This window comes from Equus asinus, chromosome 7 (genome assembly GCF_041296235.1).
Source record: "Equus asinus isolate D_3611 breed Donkey chromosome 7, EquAss-T2T_v2, whole genome shotgun sequence".
Classification (NCBI taxonomy): domain Eukaryota; kingdom Metazoa; phylum Chordata; class Mammalia; order Perissodactyla; family Equidae; genus Equus; species Equus asinus.
Window position 1 is genome coordinate 103784500 of NC_091796.1, and position 22244 is coordinate 103806743.

A 22244-nucleotide genomic window follows, 5' to 3' on the forward strand; every position below is an offset into this window, starting at 1 on the left:
CAGAGAAAGATCTAGAACTTTGCACTTTGCTTTGGAGCCATTGATGGCCAGAGGATAAGCTAGGAAAGAAATATCTCTTCCATATAACGTTCTCCACTCTGCTTGACCTCATTTCTTTTCATCACCAAAAAAATGGTATAAACCAGCCCTAGCCACCAGTAACGAGGGTAGGACGCAGAAGTGCATAATTATCCACATAGGCCTGAAATTATATTTCTTAGCATTAATGTTTTGAGCATTTTTCTCTGAATCAGGGGCTTATCTTTGGTGATTAATGATAGCCTCTTTGAATCTCTCCAAGGAGAGGTTCTAGTTTTGAAGAATTCCCACAAATATTTACTGAATAACCACTTTGGGTCAGATTTGCCTTATTTTCTTCAATTAATTTACAACTTAGAATCAGAAACATCTTCTTCTGGGAAAGTAGGAGAGAACCTTCAACTTCCTGTGGTTGGGTGAGGACAGACCTGGGCGCGGGGCATCCGAGTGTGGCTCCAATTCCATTTTTCTCACACTGGGAATCATCTTGTAACTCTCTTTACTTACTTGTTTTTTGATTCTCGTGTCTACAAAAACTGGGAGGGCCTGACTAGATGATACCTAAAGTATTTTTCAGCTCTCGCAGTCATAGTGGGCCGGATTCAGGGAAGGAAAGGAAGAGAGAAAGAGAGAACACAGTATGCAGGTCCTGTGTGTCTTATCTGATCTCATTCTCTAAGTCACCTTATGAGTTAGGAACCGCCACCCCATCTCAGAGAGGAGCAGACTGAGGCTCAGAGGTTACGGGGTGCTGCGTTGGTTTCACAGCTGGGACAGGACAGTGCCTGCATTTGAACGTGGGTTTATGACTTCGATGTTCACGGTACTCCTTCCAACTGACCAAATATTTTTTTTTTTCTTGCTCATTTTGATGCTATCTTCCTTGGATTCCATTTAGAGGAAAGTGTACTCAGGTGTTGGAGAGCTGAAGGCCTTTTTGAAAGCTGGTTCTATTATGAAATTACTGAAAAGTGTGTCTTATCTACTCTTCTGAAAATCCAACTGCTCCCTTAGCAGCTTCCTCCTTAATAGGAAAACGTAAAGCTCCTGTAAGCAGGTGTGCCTTGACAAGTCTAGAGGCATAGGTTTGTGGAGCTTAAAGACTGTGGGGGGGCCGGCCCGGTGGCACAGCGGTTAAGTTCTTACATTCTGCTCTGGCGGCCTGGGGTTTGCCGGTTCAGATGCCGGGTGTGGACATGGCACCACTCGGCAAGCCATGCTATGGTTGGCATCCCACACATAAAGTAGAGGAGGATGGGCACGGATGTTAGCTCAGGGCCAGTCTTCCTCAGCAAAAAGAGGAGGACTGGCAGCAGTTAGCTCAGGGCTAATCTTCCTCAAAAAGACAAGACTGTGGACAAGGACAACAGTGGACAGACCCGACTCCAGGTCCTCAGTGGGGAGAGGTGGAGTTAGGGATTTGGCACTAAATAAACCAGTGATATGATAGTCTAGTTAATAAGCATGATGTATAGTAAAAGCAGTGCTGCGCTGAGCCTGGCGTTGATTCGCATCCTGAGTTTTACAGTGTCCCTGGTCTGAATGCAGAATCATTTCCCAGGCGTGTTCCCAAAACTTGATGGGTTTAAACGTGAAAAGATGGGGAAGCGGAAGACAGTGGAGGGAAACACAAGAGATGCTCATAGTAGCACGTGGGTGATTTTGTTTTTCAAAAGCTCCTGGCAAACATCACTTTCTCAAAGGATGATACTGGATACAATGAAGATTGCTAACAGCTGTGACTGACGTAGCACGGGGCTTCAGCGTGCTGGCGTGGGGCTCACGATTTTGGAGGCGTTCTCTTTGCCCTCCACCAAATCCATAGGAAGAAAGTACTATCTTCCGTTGAAAGTTTAAAGATGCAGAGACAGAAGCTTAGAGAGATTAAATAGCTTGCCCAAGGTCACACGATTAATAAACTATATTAAAATTACGTTTGGATACCAAGCCAATGAAGTTTCCCCTGGCCATGGTGAGTGCTGTGTTACACAAGTCATATGAAATAAAAGAATGGTCTGGTTCATAGGGGGCGTGTGTACACACACACATGCACACACATACGACCACTTAAACTTGCAAGATATTCGTGATAAAACATGTAATAACCCCACCAAAATTACTTTTTAAAAATAAGACTGAAAGTTTAACCAACATATCAAAGGAATATCTTAATGATGTACTTAATTAAGAAGGAAAAAGATGCAGCAATGAGGTCTGAGATGCAAGAAGAAATAGTGAACAATAAAACTGAAAAACAGAAAGGTAATTCTCATCAAACCCCAATTGCATTCAACAGCAATAAGAAGGCTTATTTAGATGACTAAAAATATAGAACTCAATTTCTGGAAAACAACAGAGTCCCCTCCCCATCTGAGGATGTCACCGTCCTGGATATCCCCCTGGAAGGAAGACTCAATGTTGACAGGCTCAAGACTTTACAGGAGAAACAACAGTCAGCAGGCTCTCGAGTCGACCATGAGCTGTGGAAGAGCTTAAACACAGTTTAACGTTTCCTGAAATAAAATGCATTCTATAGAGGAGAAAGACAATACATCAAATACAGAAAATAGCAACGAATTTTTCAGTACCCTAAGTAGTAACAATTGTATCTTCATTAGTAATTTTCCTTGCGTGGAAGCCCCATGCAGGGACTTTGTCTCGTCCATCCCTGTGTCCCAGGTCCTCCTAGAGACCTGTAGAGTCAGTGCTGGAGGGAGATTTGTGAATTAATATCTATATAATATTTATTAACTTCACATTCTCCTCCCAAGGAGATACACACGCCTCCCAGAGTGTTCTCGGTGGAAGTTGGGGCTGGTCCGATGGTCGGCATCACTCCTGACACACTAACTCAAATAAATGAATGTTTCCATTTAAACTGACTCATCTGGCAAGAAAAATCATCCAGGTGCCAAGGCAGGAGCTGACTCATACAGCAATTGCCCTGAAATAGAAGAATTTTTCTGTTTTCTGCCCAGCGTAGATTGAAGAACCATCAGTATTTTTTCTTCTTTCCCTTGTTTTTCTGCATTATTACATGCTGATCTCCTGGCAAGCAGAACAGTGTCCCGGTGCAAAGGAGAAAGGCCTGAGGGTCAGCCTAGCCGAGACTTTAGTGTGTGAATCTGTCGAAACATGCTGCCCTGTGCTTCCTCCAGATGTGTCACAGCCCTCCCGGTCAAGATTGAGTACCTTCAACACGGCAGGTCAGGGCCAGCATTGTGGGGGGTGACATGGACGGTTGAACAGGGCCTAGTGCTTAGAAGGGCCCCAGGCTTGGCTTAATGTTCTGCTGTGGTCATCTTGACATTTGTAGTTTTTTAACACAGGGCTTGTATTTCCCTTTTGCGCTGAGCCCCAGAAATTACGTAGCAAGTCTTGTGCCTGGTGCTACCCTCGGCACTCATTTCCCAAAGACAGATCAAGCACGATGGCTTCCCTTGAAGACCCCACAGTCTAGTTCGAGTCTCAGACCTGTGAGCAAATAGTGTAGCTACTACAATGAAACCCTCCCCTCCTACGTCCTCCTCAACTGGTCCTGCAGGTGCCACTTCCTTGATGTCCCTACTCACCCCTCCTTATGGCCACTGATTCAGGTCAGACCCTCCTTGCAGCAGGCAGGCCTTGTCCAATTTTCTAAGCTCCCCATCTCATTTCCCATCCCACTTGTATACAGTTACCCCAATCAAGGGTGTGCTCTTGCCTTTCCTGGCCTCACACATGCTGTTCCCTCAGCTTGAATTACCCTGCTGACTATTTTCTTTCTCCCTCTTTCTCTCTCTCTGTCTCTGTCTCTCTCTCTCTCTCTCTCTTCAGCTAGGTCCCCTTTTGGATCTTCAGGAATGAGTTCAGGGGCCATTTCTTCTAGGACACTTTCCCTGATTCCCACAGTCTGATGAAATTACCCTTTTCTGTCGTCTCATCGTGCCCTCCGCCTTCCCTCTGCTTTTGCAGCCATGCTATTTCCTGCTCTAGTGTTTGGGCATGCACCTGTCTTCTCCACCAGATTCTGAACTTGTTGCATACAGCGACTTTCTTTGCTTGTTTGAACCTGGTGGCTGCGCAGGGCCTGGTATATAGAGCTCACTCCTCATTTGTGGAGTAGAGGAGCGAGCAGCAGTCTTTGGCAGACCTCCTGTATATGCCATAACAAGAAAAAGAACCACCCAGGGATGCACTTTGCTTTGATGCCCAAATTGAGATCTGGTCCCCAGTTGACCTCAACTTGCCCCAGAAGGGAAGCCATCTTTGCATACCTTCCCGTATCTCCTGGCTTGGGCAATTTCTCCACCTGCGCCCCCTATCTTGGAGTCATTCCTCAACACCCTCCCCACTACTGCATGTGAGCCCGACTCCTCGCTGCCATCTCGGCCACACGCAGACGCCTTCACCTTGTTTTTCCCCAACAGAAAGCTGACTCGAATCAGAGATCGCCTCTGTCTTCCGTATAACCCAACGTACACTTTGAAAGCTCTCAAAAATGCTATTAATTATAATAATAGTGACACTTTGTACTTTTATAGCCTCTTTCATCAGAAGATCTCTGAGTACTTAAAAAATATTATCTCATTAATCCTCACAACACCCTGGTGAGACAGCTGGCAGGTAAACCTAGCCCAGTTTATCAGGAAAGAGAAAGAAGACAGAAAGATGATGTTCAGAGAAGGGGCCAGGATCAAAAAATGGAAGGGCACTAGATCGTGCTCCCAAGCCCCAAGATCATACACCCAATCAGCGGAAAAGTCACACGTGTGTATTCTTTAAAAATTTATCTGGACCTCATGGGTGAATAATGGATACATCTGACGTTTAACTGGTGTTTAGGAAGTGATAGCCAATCACTGACATCTTTGAAAAGTCACCTTTTGCTTTTCAGCAAATGCTTTCTGAGCATCTGCTCATCGCCAGCTCCCACTGGCGATACAGCTGAATACAGCTTATCAATAATGTTTGTGAGTCTTTCTTCCCAAATCTATCTGAGAGCTAATGAAGCAGAGAGGAAAGAGGATAATCGTAGATGAATCCCAAGCCCCTTTCAACATCAGGAACACAAAACAGCACCTGAGAAAAAATACTAATTATGTCTTTTACCGAAGAATCGAGACTCTCATTCCTCTGAGCCGCCCTTGGCATGCCTAACTTGGAGCTGAACAGGATTTCGACGGTGTCTGGTTCAACCCTCTCATTTTGCAGATGGGAAGAAGGAGCCTCAGAGAGGCTGGGGGTCTCTCCCTGGGTCATACAACAAGGGGGTGGCAGAGCAATGCAAAGGGGCTTCGATTCGCTTTTTCAGAGCTCTCATGTTTCTCAACATGAACACCTAAGTCGTATGTCGGAGAACATTAGAGAAAGTTCTGGTAAATACCAGTCTTTCATTTTTACTTCCAAAGAGAGCTGTGGGTGTTGGATGGAGGAGGGGCCGGGTGGCTGAGTGGGTGGGAGGGAGCAGGGCGGGGAGCGAGCTTCATGTGGGGGCAGGCCCAAGGCTCAGTGAGGGGCCGTGGCCTTGGACCCAGACGGGCTAGGAGGAATGAGGCTCAACTCATGAGTCTAATGTGTGCATGATATTTAATAGATACCTGTCTGATATAATTAATTGTATTTTTCCTAAATTTAACATTGCCTGAAGGGGAAAATCATTTCGCTTGGTAAAGCCCCTCCTGCCACACAGCGTCTCCAAGCCGACCAGATTTAATTGCTGTGATAAAAACCACAAGAAAGACCAGGTTCCCACTCAATCTATAACCACATCTACTGAAGAATAGCTTTAATCACCTTTGAAAGGGTGACCACAAGATAATTAAAGGGAAAGCGTGCTCCCTGGGAATTATCCAGAAATATCAAATCTCCGTTTATCAAGGGGTCCGACTTAAAATGTCTTGGCATGGCTTTGCTCCCACAACCCCCACTCTATTTTAAGCTAAGTCCTTGGATTTCCATTATTTAGTGGTGGAGAAAATAGGTCTGTTCCACAAGTCTGCATCCATTGATGGGTTGAGAGGCAGAAGGGGACCACTGTCAGCAGAGAAGAACACACTAGCTGGAATGTGCCAGACAGAGGCCAGAACCCTCTTTCCTCTACCACCCACTGTATGACCTTGGCAGGCAACCCAACATCCCTGAACCGCCTCCCAAAAGTGAGAGCCATGATAGTTATTCCACAGGATGATTCCAGCCGAGTGCTCAATTCATTTGAATTCCTTTGCTTCCGCATGATGCTCACCTTTTTCCAGAAGCCAAACAGAAATGAATCAAGGCCTGCAATTAATGGGCACATTATTTGAGTACCCACGAAGAAGTGGAGAAGCCACGAAAAGGAGTTGGAGTTGACGAGGTGACAGCGAGAGTGGCTTTCTGGGCTTGATTTATTTTCCCCTTCTGCTGATGCTCTTCCATACTGCCCAGGGCAGGGCTCCGAGGGGCAGGCACAGAACCAACACAGTGACATTCTCGGCAAACTGCTTGCACCAGAGCAAGCAGGCTTGGTTCCAGGCTCCCATTTGCAGACCTCTTGCTGTCTGGCCTCCTCTCTCTGGGGGGGTGGCCCAGGAGGTAGAAGTCTCCTTGCCGCTCACCTCTCTGCTCGCTCTCCTGCCAGCCCCAAGCGCGGGCTAGACGCCCTTGTCTAAACTCAGAAACTGAAGAGGAGCACCGCCAGTCCCTGAACCCCCAGCATGGCCTCCCCTCACCTCGTGGTGAGGAGGCAGGCGAGCAGGGGATAACTCGCTTTCCCTCTCACTGGGAAGGAGGGGTGTGTCTGGTGAAACCGCTAATTTGCATATTCATTCATTTCCCCATCTACTGTATCCCAGGTGTCAACTTGGCCTGCCCCCACCGCAATCACTTAGAGACCCGGAGTTTAACTTGACCCCAACCACAATTCTGGGCTTTTGAGAGTCATAGGCCTGGACCTATGACCTCTTCTTGTTTCTCACTCCCATTTTTGCCTCCTTCCACCTTTGAGCTCCGACATCTAAACACAATGCCTTACCTCTGCCTTCCCCCGCAGCCCCAACATCCAGACAGAAAGTCCAGCTGCTCCCTATTTTTAAAATACAGATCTTCCTTAATTTATGATGGGGTTATGTCCCAATCAATCCATCATATGCTGAAAATATCATAAGCCGAAAATGCATTTAATACGCATCACCTACCCAATATCATACCTTAGCCTTGCCTACCTTAAACGTGCTCAGAACACTTACATGAGCCTATAATTGGGGAAAATTATTGAACAGAAAGCCTATTTAATAATATAGTGTTGAGTATCTCATGTCGTTTATTGAATGCTGTGCTGAAAGTGAGAACAGCGTGGTGTGTGGGGACAGAATGGTTGTCAGTGTGTCGGTTGTTCACACTCGTGATCACGGGGCTGCCCGGGAGCCGGGGCTCACCATCTCTGCCCGGCATCACCGGAGAAGATCGAACCACATAGTGCTAGGAACAAATCAAAAGTCAAAGATCAAAGTTTGCTTTCTATTGAGTGTATATCGCTTTCGCACCATTGTAAAGTTGAAAAATCATAAATTGAACCATCGTAAGTCGGGGGCCATCTGTAATCCACTCATGTCTCCTAGGAGTGACACCAGGTGGAGGCCACAAGCCAAGGAATGCAGGTGGTCTCTAGAGGTTGGAAAAGGATCTTCCCCTGAAACCTCCAGAAGGAACCAGACCTGCCAACACCATGACGTTAGACCTCCGATCTCTAGAGCTGTGAGAGAATAAATTTGTGTTTTAAACCACTAAGTTTATGGTAATTTATTATGGCAGCCATAGAATACTAATTCATCTCTAAAAGTGGGGGCTCTGTACTTTAGTGTCACGTCTCGAAGTACCTGGCCTTCTGCAAACACCCCACCCGCCCCCCTCCCCCGTTTGTCCCAAGGGCATCAGCTGGAAGTGTTTTCTGGTGATGCCGGATCAGACACCTGATACTTTATCTTCCCCAGGTAACCAGGGTGTGGAGGGCAGGGCAGTCATCAAATCCTGGTGGTTCTTGAAACTCTTCCTTCAAGGTGCCAAGGAGGCTGCTATGTTGTGACCCTACCAGTCACATTTATAACCAATCCTAGAAGAAAGGATTGGGCGTGATGCCACATGGTTAGTCCCCTTTATCCTAAAAGTGAAAGTTTTCCCAGAAGCCTCCAGACCCGTCTTACCTTTCAGTCTCGTTGGCCAGAACTGGGCCCCATGACCGTTCCTTATCTTCAAGGCAGGCTGGGAGATGATGGGACCGGATTATGGTAGTTTGCTTAGGCCAGATATGATCTGCTACCTGACACACTGGTGCCACCAACAAGACCAGGCCACACTAACCAGGAGAAAAATGCATTGGGTGGGCCTGGGTGGCAGATGGGTTCGTGTCCTGTGACAGCTGCTCTCCCCTCAGCACACACCAGCCCAACTGCCACCTGCCAGCACGGCATTCCCTTGCCTGAGGGAGGGAGGAACTGGGAGAGCTAAGGAATTAGCACCCACCCCAGGAGCAGTCCCCCCATGGTGGATGGGAGGTGGTGAACAAACGCCTGCCTGCCTTCCCTCCCCCGAGGGAGACAGCCCTTTGGTGTGCTCTGCGCTGTCTCCCTGAGATCCCCTCACAAACTGGCCTCCCGCTGCCCACAGTGAGAACTCGCTTACTAATGAATTCTTTATCAGCTGTCTCCACAGCCTGTCTTGTCTCCCCATTCCTCCAACATGTGACCCTGGCTCACGTCCCAAATCGTCCTCTTGCACACAATTCCCTGTCTCAGGGTCCACTTCTGAAGGACCCAAATTACGACAGCCAGGAAGAGAATTTTTCATTTTGTCTCCAATCCCATTCTCAGTCAGGAGCGGGGGATAACAGTGCTCACCCCAAAATGACCTTTCCCAAGCCACTTCCCAACCAAGGCGGAATTTTGTTACAAGGATGTCTCATACAAGGTGTTTGAAAGCTAAAGCTTTCTCCACATCATCACACATGCGTTCATCTACCAAGTGATTGCTGAGGGTCAGTGGGACCAGACACTGGGTTGTTTGCTGGGTCTACTGAGAAAAAACAATCTGCCTTCAAGGAGCAGCCAGACTAGAAGGAGGGGAGATGAGGAGGCCAAGAAGCCCAGAAAAGGAAGGGATTAAACTTGCCTGAAGGAGTCTCTCTTGGGAGCTGGTCTGAAAGGATGAGAAGAGGGGAAGCTGGGGGAGGAGGGGTCATTGAAGCCAAAGGTGCAGAAGAGAATGGATAAAGATAATCACAGAGAGATCACACTTGTGGGCCTGGTGAGTCATGTAGAAAAGTTGGGTAGAGGAGGGTACGTACTGGGGAATGGAAGGAGATGAGCTGGAGGGGAAGGCATAACTGGAGAGAGAAGGTCCGTGGGGAGACACAACCCATGAGCTCCCAGCGTGCCATCCTTCTGCTGAGTTCTAAATGTTCATGTTCATGAACCCAGCCCATCTCAGGGTGAGGTGGATATTACTAAACACTTTCATTTATGCAACCATTTACAAGGTATTGTAACATAGAGATTCATATTTTATTAAATTTTATTGAGGTCACATTGTTTTATAAGATTATGTAAATTTCAGGTGTGCATCACTATATTTCAGCTTCTGTATAGACTGCATTGTGTTCACCACCAAAAGTCTAGTTTCCATCCATCACAGTACACATGTGCCCCTTCACTCCTTTTGCCCTCCCCCACACCCCCTCCACTCCAGTAACCACCAATCTGTTCTCTGTATCTACATGTTTATCTTCCACATATGAGTGAAATCATAAGGTATTTGTCTTTGTCTGATTTATTTCACTAGGGTAACACCCCCAAGGTCCATCCATGTTGTTGCAAATGGCGCTATTTTGTCTTTTTTATGGCTGAGTAGTATTCCATTGTATATATATACCACATCTTCTTTATCCGTTTGTCCATTGATGGGCACTTGGGTTGCTTCCAAGTCTTTTATTAAATCATCACCACTAACTTTTCTTCCATTTCTCAGTGAGAAGATAAGGCTCAAAACAAGAAAGGGTCTTTTCTAAGGCCACGCAGATAACAGATGAAACATCCAAGATTTGAATAGAAGCTCACGCTCCTTCTAAAGGATTCTAACCACTCTCCCTTCAACTGGGAAAACAGAAGGACAGACAGACATGGAGGCCATTTGCCTAAGACACCTGGTTTCATTAGTAGCAAGGCACCATCTTTATGAAAAATCCTTTTATCTTCTTGTCAGGTACTTCAAATTCCACTATGCAATAGAAATACCAGGCAAGCCACTAATGTAATTTTTAATTTTCTAGTACACTTTTTTTAAAAGTAGAAAGAAACAGGTGCAAGCAATATAACAGCAAATTTATTTAACTTAATATATCCAAAATGTTATCATTTCAACATATAATCAATGTAAAAAATGATTCATTATTAATGAGATCTTTTGTTGTTGTTAGTGCCATCAAGTCAACTCAGACTCTTAGCAACGCTGCGTCAGCAGAGCGGAAACTGCCTCGTCTTTTTGACCATCCTCTCACCTTCCAGGGCTGTGTCAGACAGGGCTACTCTCTGCTGCTGTTCATGGGGTTTTGACGGCCAATTATTTCAGAAATGGGGGGCCATTCCTTCCTCCTAGTCTGTCTAGTCTGGAAGCTCCGATGAAACCTGTCCCCCATGGGAGACCCTGCTGGTATTTGAAATACCGGTGGCACAGCTTTCAGCATCACAGTAACATCCAGCACCACACTGTCAGCTTTTCCTAACACTCAACAGTGGAGAAAATGGGACCATTGTGCAAGGCAAGGCCATATTGTCTTATATGCAGGATGGCACAGAGGTTTGAGTCCTGACTTGGAGCTGTAAGGTCTGGCTAGGATTTTTCTCCCTATCTCCATTTAAATTCACATTGTTAGCTTTTCCTGATACTCAGCAGTGGAGAAAATGGGACCATTGTGCAAGGCAAGACCACGTTGTCCCATAGAGTGATTGCTGGATGAGAGGCCAGAGACGTGGCTCAGGAGTCAGCAAACTATGACCCACAGTCCAGAATCAGTTTCCAGCCTGTTTTAACACAGCACGTGAGGTATGAATGGTCTTTACATTTTCAAAAGGCAGTAAATAAGTAAATAAAATATGCAGCAACTGCAAAATGGTCTGCAAAAGCTCAAATGTCTATTCTCTGACCCTTTACAGAAAACATTTGCTGACTCCTGATCTACACAGATAGATACATAAATAGATAGACAGATAGATACATAGATAGATAGATAGATAGATAGATAGATAGATAGATAGATAGATAGATGGATGGATGGATGGATGGATGGATGGATGGATGGATGGATGGATAGATAGATAGATAGATAGATAGATAGATAGATAGATAGACAGACAGATGATAAATAGAGGTAGGTAGATAGATGATAGGTAGGTAGACAGGTAGATAGGTAGATAGATAGATACATAGATAGATAGATAGATAGACAGATGATAGAGGTAGGTAGATAGATGATAGGTAGATAGATAGACAGATAGATGATAGGTAGAGATAGATGATAGATATTTTTTTACATCAGTAGGGTTTATAGCATTTAGATTTCATTCTCTAGCGATGATGTCTACAAGTTTTTACTAAGAATTCGGTGTCTCTGCAGTTTTGGCACTCACTATCAGTATTTCCTCCTTGGTTTCTCCACTCTTGAGTTCTTTATTTGCTTTGTTGCTTGAATAGCCGAAGTTTGCTGTCAATTTTTTTTCAAGGAAGTCACTTATGTGCTCTGTTACTTGGGATTCTACTATTTGATTGGTAGTCCGTGTTTTGTTTGGCTCTTTGTTTGTATGCTAGAGAAAATCAGACTAAGCCTCTCTCTTCAACTGCTCAGTTCAGTTGTAAAATCTAAGAATGGAAGTCATGTTTCTTTCCCTCAGCACTTTACATATCATCCCTGTCTTTGGGCATTGACAGCTGCACAAGTGTGTTTACCGCTGTCCTCCACCTATCCTTTGGTTTGCTGGAGTTTGACATAGAGCATCATTTATTTTTGTTGAGGTCTCATTGGTTCATAACGTTACCTAAGTTTCAGGTGCACATCATTATATTATGGCACCTGTATAGACTGCATCATGTTTACCACCAAAAGTCTAGCTGCCATCCATCACCACACATGTGTGACCTTTTATCCTCTTGTCCTCCCCCACCCCTTCCCCTCTGGCAAGCACAAATCTGTTCTCCTTATCTATGTGTTTGCTTATCTTTCACATATGAGTGAAATCGTACAGTAATTGTTTTTCTCCATCTGACTTATTTCATTGAGCATAATACCCTTAAGGTCCATCCATGTTGTTGCCAATGGCACGATATTGGTTTTTTTCTGGCTGAGTAGTATTCCATTGTATATATACCACATCTTCTTTATCCAGTCATCTATTGATGGACAGCTAGGTTTCTTCCAAGGCTTGACTGTTGTGAATAATGCTGCAATGAACATAGGGATGCATGTATCTTTTAGAATTAGTGTTTTCATGTTCTTTGGATAAATACCCAGAAATAGAATAGCTGGGTCATATGGTATTTCTATGTTTAATTTTTTGAGAAATCTCCATACTGTTTTCCATAATGGCTGTACAAATTTACACTCCCAGCAGAAGTGTGTAAGAGTTCCCTTTTCTCCACGTCTTCTCCAACACTTGTTTTCTTATCTTTTTAATAAGAGACATTCTGACAGATATGAGATGATATGTCATTGTGGTTTTGATATGCACTTCCCTAATAATTAGTAAGGTTGTACATCTTTCCATGTGCCTATTGGCCATCTGTATATCTTCTTTGGAAAATGTCTGTTGCCATCCTCTGCCCATTTTTTTGATCAGGTTGTTTGGTGTTTTTTTATTGTTGAGTTGCATGAGTTCTTTATATATTTTGGATGTTAACCCCTTATCAGATATATGATTTGCAAATATTTTCTCCCAGTTGGTGAGTTGTCTTTTCATTTTGTTGGTGGTTTCCTTTGCCGTAGAGCACCATTTTTTCCCAAGGTTTCCCAGGACTCCATTGCCTAACTTTTTTCATGTTTCAGAATATATGCCTATTGCATTTATACCTGGAACACAACTTGTCTGGGTGTAGGATTCTTGATTCATACCTCGGATCATTTGGGACTCCATAGCCTCTGCTCCCTGCCTTTGGTGTGGCATGTTGCTGGAGGAAAGCTCCAAAGCTGGATTTTTCTTCCTTACAGGAGATCGGTGTTTTCTGCTCAGATGTCTGAAGAATTCCACTTACCTTTGATGGTCTGCATCTTAAACAGGAGAGGTCTTGGTGTCAAACGTTCTTTATCAACTTGTTATAAAACTGTGTGGCCTTTTCATATGTATGAGTTTCTTCCTTCCTTTCAGGGAAATTTTCCTTTAATTGTGTCAGTGAATAGTTGTCCTGCTTGTTGGTTTCGGAGTTGTAGGACCACAGGTTAGCCTTATCAGGCATTATCTCTGTCTACCCTCTGTATCTGCGACCTTTCCTTTGAGTGATTGCATCTCTTTACCTTTCTCCCCTGCATTCATTCAGACTACCCCAAGCACTTCCTCAAGGCCAGTAATTCAATATGGCAACTATATTATTGTCTTCTGTGTTGTTTGTAATTTATTTCTTGATTTAGGCATGCTACTATTTCAGTCTCAAGTTTTTTTCTTAACTCCATAATATGACCTTTCTTCTCATCTTTGATTTTATTGACTTACCTCTAAGTTCCTGTTTTACTAAACTATGGACATATTATATTCTTCTATAGCATAAAGCAATTGCTGGGGGTCTTCTTCAGTTCCTGGAGTTAAATCTTCTTCAGGGCTAGGTCCTTCATCTTTGTTTTATATATAATGTTCTTTAAATTTTTTATACTTAGCTTTTGATGTAGTATATTTGCATAGTGATCACACTACTTCTTTTCTTTTAACTTATCCTAAACAAGGGCATCTCTGTCCAGACCTTCTATTTTCTCTGATAGAGATTTTGTCTGAAAATTGAGATCAGCTCCCTCCTCTGAGATCCCAGCAAATGTTTTGTACCCCTGGTCATTCCATCCTCTAGGAGTTGCATTCCATCTTGATGCCAGGTCTAGCCACCTCAGGTGAGGACAAGTTTCATAACTCCAAAAAGAGCTTAGAAAACAGCAAATTCACCTCCAACTCTATCTCATAGCCACCATGACTGATATGGTGGTACACAAGGACAGCTCAATGCATTCTCCTTGACTTTTCCCAAGGGTTTCTAGTCATCCTCTCAGCCTACTATTTCAAAATTAGGGAAGAGGGATATTGGTAAAAAATATTTGAGAATTTGGTTAACAGCTTTTCATCCCTGTGTTATTTTAGAGGGTTGTGATAACATGCAGACAGTCATTTCAGAATCTTAGATTTCTTTCTTTGGTTCCCACTTCTGCAAGTGAATAACATGAGATTGTTTCCCATTGATTATGTTATTGGAATTGTTCATTCTTGGCTGGGTTCTATTCACCTTTATCCATTTTATTAGGTGTCACAGAGGGAAGTTTCTGTGGTCCATCTTTATCTCATTGTTTGTATTCAGAAGTTCCCTCCCTTTCTTAATCCAAAGCTTCAGTAAATTGAACCTACTCTTCTTTCCTTCTATGCATTTTCCCACAGTGGCCCTTTTGTCAGCAATACCTTTTTTCCTATCTCCAAATACCCAAATCCCAGCCATCCTTTAACATGCAGATCAAATGACACTCTTACATAAAATCTGCCTTATCCATACTGTGCAAAATCTCTTCACTCCCTTGAATTTCTCCCATTATCTGCTCCACTCTTACACCACGCACCAATTTCTACTTTGTACTGAACTTTCTTGTGTCCGTCTCAGGCTCTCTCACTATGCTCTAGTCTCCATGATGGCCAGATCTGCACGTTACTCACACCTACATCCTTTGTATGTAGTGAGGTATAGAGCAGAGAACAAAGACTTGCTCCATACCTGGCACGCAGTACGCATTCATAAATCGTTTATAGAGTGAACGTGTTCTCATTTACAAGGCTCATTTTCATAAACTATGCCATCCAGTTCCCATAAGAAACTCCAAAAGGACAAAATTCTTAGAAACAAGAAGGATTTCTGACATCCCTTGGCCCTTCTAGTGGTGGAATCTGACCAGAATGTTCCATGCAGATTCCAAGATCACTGCAAAGTCAAGGAGGGAGAGTGTGGTCTTCCTCAGCCCTAGAGCAAGGCAAAGAAATTACATTTTTCCTTTCTGCTGGCCCCGTATTTGATCCAGCCCCAGATGTGGGCAATGTGTTCTATAATGTTTTAGGGTTAAATTTCCCAAATTTTTTCTACCATCTGTGTGAGCAAAAACCAGGAAATGAATGAGCCAGTGTTTCTATGTAATTAGATGTGCATGACTTTTCTAAAAATGCTGCAAATATGTGGGTCCAGCCATTGGGAAGCCGAGGGCAGCAGGAGATCCTGAGTGAGCTGCAATGCGGAGGACATGGGACTGAGAAGAAGAACTTAAGAAACCAAGGAGCAGAGAGGATGTGGGGCCTTCTGGGACACTCGTGGGAAGGGGTGATTGAGAGAGGGGTCAAGAGAGGGCTGAAGAATGATGGGTGGGAGTCTCTGAAGAGGGAGAGGACAATAAAGCGGAAATGGATAGTGTCCACAGAGCTGGGGTTAATCTTGATTTTTAATGGAGGAAGAATTTGCTTACTGGGTCTCAGTTTGACCATCTGGGGAGATATCTCTGCTCTTTCAAGCCATAGGACCCCTCTGCTAAAAAAGCGAAGACTGTTTCATTCATTCATTCAATCAGTCATTCATTCATGTATGCATGCGTTGGACAAATACTGTCTCTGTCCCCATGGTGCCAGGTCTTGTGCTGGGCACAGCAATGCAACAGGTAAAGACACAATCCCAGCCATAAGGGTCTCTATCCTGGAGGGACAGATGGGCCTGGCCACAAGCAGCTCTTCGAGAAGTTGGGAATGGTCAGCTCGACCACCAAGGAGAGGAGAAAGCCTTACAGAAGCTGAGAAGAGGGGGCAGTCAGTGCAGAATGAGGGAACCCACCCAGGAGACTGTCTTGTCAGGAGGCCATGGGCCAGGAAGGCCTGGTGAGCTCTAATCAGCACCGAAGGACCCTCACTTTGCTCTCTCCTGATCCTCACAGCCCACGTCACTGTGTTCTCCTATCGGAGAACATCATAAACTCTGAGTCTCCCATTGCAATAGGAAGGGCAAGGAGGGGCGGGCTGGGACCAGCCCTCCACAATCCTACATGCCCCATGGTGTAATGAGGGTCACAACAGCAGCGGCTCCCTGTCACAGCTAGGGGCCAGGCACTGCGTGAAGTGCTTCCCTTGCACTCTCTCACTGAACTCTCATGCCCACCACAGAGGGAGGCAGAAGCTGGGCCACGTGTGAACAGAAACTGACGGAAGTCAGGGAGCATGCCCTGCCAGCATCTGCAGGGAGGGGTTCCAGGCAGATGGAAAGATCCGTGCAGAGGCTCTGAGAAGACAGCACACTTGGATAGTCCAAGGAGAGCGAAGAACCAGTGAGGAAGGTGGGGAGAGGTAGGGGGTGACCAGGGCAATCGCAGGGGCTCTGGCCTCATGGCGGAACCTGCCAGGGCCCTGCAAGGACCTCGGCAATGACTCTGAGTGAGACGGGAAGCCAGTTAGAGAATTTGACAAGAAGAGTGATGTAATTTTATCTATACTTTAACACAATTGTTATAGATGTAGATTATACCTCAAAAAACCTTTTTTTAAGGGTTATTTTGACTTCTGAGCTGCTGATAGACCTGCGGCAGGGGAGTGAGTGTGAGGGCAGTGATGGGGAGGCCATGAGAAGCTCTCTGTAAGTACAAAGCATGGTCAGGTGTAGGGCACGGAGGGGTGTCCTTGGAGGAGGACGTTTTGATGAGTAAGTCCCCACTCACCCCCATACTGCGGGTGAGAATATACAGAAGCCTGAGACCCAGTCCCGCCAGGGCCTCCACGAGGCACAGCAGAGTTTGTCAAAAGAGAACGAGTCACCCTTGTGTCGTTCCAGGTCTGGTGGGGAGACAACCAGGACAACAACTGAGATACTACAAGGCAGGCATGATAGGGAAGAGTTATGCCAAGTGTCCCAGAGGAGGGAGAAGCTGCCTATTTCTGGGGAAATGAGTGGGATGTGAGCAAAATCTTCCCAATGGCAGTGATACGGAGATGGGTATTGAAGAGAGCATAGGAGTTTTCCAGGGAGATGGGGGTGACCAAGGATACACAAAGAAAAGGTCAGCATTAACAAATGCTCAGAGACAAGAAGTGTGTAGAATGTTCATGACCTCGAAAATGTTCTGTATCTGGAACGTAGTGGGTGCTCAGTAGATATCTGTTGCATGAATGAATGATTGCTGTGGGAATACTGCTAAGAGTGACTGAATGCAAGCTATGAAGACAGCCTGGGGTACAAGTGGGCTTTTCCTAGAAGCACTGAAGTACCAAAGTGTTTATTGATGGGAATATTATGTGTCCTTTAAGCAAATCCTTAGAGGGCAAGAATTGCATGCTTGTCGTCTCTGAACGCAAAATGCAGAACTAGGGCCTGAAATTGAGTGAAACACATTCACAAATAACTGTATTTTTCTATATCCAGCCCAACCTCTCTCCCTGGGTCTGTGCTCTGTATCCTAGTCCACCTATCCCCTTGGACTATATCTAACGTGGATAAAGCAAAACTCCTCAGCTCCTGTCCCAGACACGCTCGTCTCCTGCAGCCCTAGGTGTCATCAGAGCCCACAACTCTCAGGTTCGCCTTCTTGTCTTGGAGCACGGTTTGTGCCCCCTCCTGGGCCCCCACAGGAGGCAGGGTGGGGATGGGTTCTGGCAGGGAGCTAAGAACAGAGGTAATGTGTGCACCTTCTCAGCTAGAGCACAGAAGAGAAGGCACGGGGTCTCCAGGCTCTCCCTGTCCCACTGCAGGGACTGAGGAGGCCATGGGCTTCAGTAGGTGCAGCTAGAATGTGGGGGCTTTGCACCCACCAGTGCTGGATACGTATCACGAACGAGAAATGAACTTTTGTTGTATTAATGCACTGAGATTTGGGAGAGAGGGGGTATTTGTTACCACAGCATAACCTGACTCGTGCTGACTGATACACCCTATTTCACTAATCTTCCTTAATAACACTGCTCACTTACTCAGGCCTAAAACCTATGATGCTTTTCTTTCTCTCACACTCTGACATATGCATCTAACCCATGGCTAAGTCCTTTCGAATCTACCTCTAAAATGTTTCTGGAACTGAAGGCTAAGCATCATCTCCATTCCATCCACTCTGTCTGAACCAACAGCTATGTTCCCTGGGAGGAATGGAGGAGCTTCCTAACCCACCCCTCTAATTCCCTTCCTGTCTTCTTCACACAGAAGCGAGAGGGATGTTTTAACACATTTACCATTTCTATTACTTCTTAACTTACAAAGACCCACTGTCTCCATTATAAATCCAAATCCAGAATGTTGTATCCACTAGATCCCAAACATGCAGGAAAAGTCTGGGCACATAGTAGTCTCTCAATATATAGTCAATGAATAATTGAATGAATGCATGAACCTACTAGAATAATTGTAGCCATTGATAGAATCAGATGAGATTACAGCAAACAATCTGGAAGACGATGATGCCTTGGGCCTGGCATGGTGTTACGATTCCATTCCCTAATCCAAAACAAAGACAGAAAAGAGAGAAGGAAAAGCAAGGAGAGAGAATAACATGGCATTGTTCACTCTCCTGTTCAGGGTGCCTTCGTGCCTGACAAATAATGAATTAGAGAGAGATCAGAACATCCAAGACCAAAACAGTCATTAACTGCCACTCCCCCCCAGACCCCCTCCCAGAATGTGCTGGCTGCCAGAAGCCAGCCCAGACAGTCCAGTTAGGAAACAAAAAGATGGAACAGAAAGGCCCTTTGAGCAGCCTGGTTATTAAGAGCTCTAGACGGGGAGAGAGAGTATGTGCAGCTTAACTCAAACATTCGTGCTGAAATGTAAAAAACAATTATGACATTCAATTATTCCATTAAGTGAAATTAACCATTCTTCTAGTTCTTTGAAAAGACCAAAAGAAAGCACAGATCTGAATAATTAGGTCAGTGAAGAATTGTGAAGAAAGGATGTCTAGACTTTTATTTTCATTTGAAAGTAGGAGGAGGGTTTTGCATTTGGGCTGTGTGTGTGTGTGTGTGTGTCCGCTTACTCTAAGAACGCCTTTGAATTCCCGGGGTGGTCATATCCGCGGCTCTGCCCTGGCAGGTACGGCCAAGTCCGGATCAAGGAGTGGCATTCCCACTTTGATGTTGACTGTCACGCTCTGCTGCTTGACGATCTCTTTGGCTGCCTGCAAGTCTGTTGTCCTGGGAGACCAGGTAAACCCGGCCAGGAGCGCAGACCCTCCCTCCCGTCCTCCTTGGCACCCCTTGCAGAGGAGAGAGGAAGGATGTGTAGGTGGATACGTACCCCATTGCTCTTTCAATTCCCGAGAGGGAGTTTGGCCCTTGATCATCATCTCTTGAGGCTCTGCTACCTGGTGGCAGACCCACAGACTACACACACACACATAGAGCTGAATGCTCACACGTGTGTGTGGACACTTGCCTGTGTGGCTCAAGTGTGAAGAGAGGGAGTGAAGGCGAAGTGGAAAGACAAGGGCCACCTCCGAAACCCTGGGCTTGTTGTTTGCCTTCTGGAGCCCCCATGTTCCCAGCTACAAATGAGGATAATGATACTAATCCACCTGACCAGGTGGCTGTGGGTGGTAAGGGACCTGCCATATAAACTTTCAACCCAGCATCTGACTTCCCTGGGGCAACATGGCACAATTTCTCCAATAAACTATTATTTCCTTTCTCAGTATATGAATCAGAAGCCTACAAATGTTAAGTATCAGTGCCACCTGGGTTTCTTTGTTTGTTTGCTCTGTAGTTTTTTAATCATCTGTCAAGTGGTCCATTTCGCCAAGGATGCTTGGAACGTCAAACCTGCTTCTTCGTGGTAAGGACCTCTGCAGTTTACTCTAAAAGTTCACCCCACGACAGGCCCCAAAGCAGGTAGCCTTCAACTATGCCCTGGACATCCCTTCAAAAGAGACTTTTTTACATTTTTTAATTTTTTAAATTGCAGTAAAATATACATAACATAAAATTTACCCCGTTAACCATTTCTAAGTGTGCAGTTCAGTGGCATTACGTACATCACATTATTGTGCAACCATCACAGTATTGTGCATCCACCCCCAGAACTGCCTTCATCTTGCACAACAGACGCTCTCTCCCCATTAAACACGAACTCCCCATCCTCCTCTCCCCATAACCCCTGGCATCCACCATTCTACCATCTGTCTCCATGAATTTCACTACTCTTCATACCTTATGTGAGCAGAATCGTACAGTACAGGTCCTTCTGTGTCTGGTTTACGTCACTTAGCATAATGTCCTCAAGATTCATTCATGTTATAGCTTGTGTCAGAATTTCCTTCCTTTTTATGCTTGAATAATATTTCGTTGTACGTGTATACTGCGTTCTGTTTTCCTATTCATCCGTCGATGGATACCTGGGTTGCTCCCACTTTTGACCGTGGTGAGTAATGCTGCTATAAACCTGCGTGTACAGATATCTCTTTGAGTCTCTGCTTTCAAGTCTTTGGAGTATTATAATAACTTTTTAAAGGAGGAAAAATAAAAGTATCATTTTCTACTCCTGGAAAGCAAGATTCTACTCAACGTAATGAGTTATTGTGGCTCATAGAAAGTACATATGTTCTGCATTCAAACGGAACCTGGATTAAAATTTTGGTTGTAACGCTTACAAGCATTGTCAATTTAGATAAGTGAATTTCTCCAAAATTCACTTTCTTGACAAGGAAAATGAGGGAAAAAATGATCCTTTCCACTTGGAAAAGTGTTGTAAGGACTGAATTGAGGAAAATCAGTTCCAAGAAGGCAGGGAGGGAATCAGCGTCACTCGGCACTGTTTCCCCAGGGTCTCACGTCGGGCCTGGCACAGAGAAAGCCCTTGATAAACGTTACTCCCATGAGTCAGCGTGTAAATGACTATGTGAAGTTCACCTTACACAGTGGAGAGTACAGAGGAGGTACCTAGGATGGTGTTAATCTCACCACCATCCTGGTGACCTCAACATATTGAATTGGGATGATCACCAAGGTTCACAGGCTTGGCTCCTCACTTGACAAGGAAGACTGGGGAGACGTGGGGAAGGAACTTGGCCAACGTCACAAAGCAGATTAAGGCAGAACCAGAGGTTAAACTCTGCCTCCTGAGTTCCAGTCTGCAGCTCCGTCTCATCCATTTCTTGTACCAATGAAATAGGTCAGTCATAGCACAACAAAAGCCTACTATACAGTATCCCATATGACCTCGCCTGCCTCCCTCTTTCACTCTTAAGCACCCTTATGATCACACAGGGCCACCAGGATAAGCTCCCTATTCTAAGGTCAGCTGTTGGAAATCTCAATTCCAACTACGGTCTTAATTCTCCTCCGACATGTAACCTACAACATATTCACAGGTTCCGGGAACTAGAACGTGGACGTCTGTGGGAGTCCTTATGTTGCCCACTGCACACACATACACACCACACTCACTCACACACTCACTCCACACACACACAGCCTCTGGAGAAATGAGAAGCAATGGCTAGGATGAGTCTCCGTTGGGTTTTGTTGAGCCCAAAGCATCTGGCAGCAAATGGTGACATCTGACCCGCCCACCACCATGCCCTCCATCCTCAACTGTTCTCTGTCTTTACGGGGATACAAATAACAACAGAATCAGCAAAACATGCCCTTTGGGTGTACACTCTCCGGCCAAGCAGCGTTAGAGGGCTCCACCCAGGGTGTCAGAGCCAGTGGGAGAGAAGCCTGGAGCAGTCCATACTTTAGAGTGCCCAGAAGCAGATCTGCACAGTGGGGGGCTGCACTTGACACCTGGAGAGTGCGGATCAGAAGGGATCTGAGGAAGTACCCAAGGTTCCATCAGGCTGAAAATAGAGAGTCCCGGTGTCTGAGAACCCTCAAGCCGCGCAGAGCCCCATCTGTGCAAACGCAGACTCCAAACACCCAGATTTCCAGCCGTTAATGCTCCTGGGTGGGGATGGTGATGCTGAGGGACTCAGGGCCCAGGGACGATGGATGGGGCTTGTGCTTGTGACACCATTTATT